We start from the raw sequence: 824 nt of genomic DNA, 5'->3' as shown, positions 1-824 counted from the left end.
TTTGAGTTATCAGAAATTAATATAAATAAAATCCTATGCTTCTAAATTTCTTTAAAACTGTAGACCATTATATATAAAAAAGTTATAACTTATAAATAGATAGAATATAGCAATTTAAAAATACGTTCAAGTATCCTTATACATCAGTGGTTCCCAACCTTTTTTATTATATGCCCCTCTTGGACATTTTTTAAATTCTCACGCCCCCTCCTTAAATTAGAGTTTAGACTTTTTTTCGTGTTAATTAAAAATGTATTCAGTAAATCTTGCTTAGGTTATTCTATTTGTGGTTGCTAAAATTAAATTAAAATCAATTCATATACTTGCATATTATTTTTATAGTACAATTTTAACCACACGGCGTCCTGGGTATGCTATTTAGCTACACCAATGTTATAGATTATTTTTCGGGTATCTCGTAATAACTTAGGTACTATAGTTTATTAATTATTTTATGTGCGTTAAATTGGCACCATTATGTTTAAATAATAAAATTTCGAAAGAAAATTGTACCATTGATTTTACCCATTTATACCAAACAACTTCTTAGGGAAAACACGAATTTTATTTACGGGTTCTAGGAAACGTTTCTCCACCAAATGGATTAATTTATTATTTAAATTTTTTTTTTACCGTTCATTGTACCATATTTCTTAGCACAATTCTTGGATTGATATCAGGACTTGCATTTGAAAAATAAATTCCGTTTTATGTTATTAACAATTAAAACGTCACAAAACTTCTGCGTTTACCGTTATTGAGAATTAAAACGTTATACAAGTATTTATTTATTTAAAATAGTGTTTAGAGGACGCAACACCCGC

The sequence above is a fragment of the Acyrthosiphon pisum genome, chromosome X (assembly GCF_005508785.2).
Source record: "Acyrthosiphon pisum isolate AL4f chromosome X, pea_aphid_22Mar2018_4r6ur, whole genome shotgun sequence".
NCBI classification, from domain to species: domain Eukaryota; kingdom Metazoa; phylum Arthropoda; class Insecta; order Hemiptera; family Aphididae; genus Acyrthosiphon; species Acyrthosiphon pisum.
The sequence above is the reverse complement of the archived record's forward strand: the minus strand, read 5'-3'. Positions refer to the sequence as shown.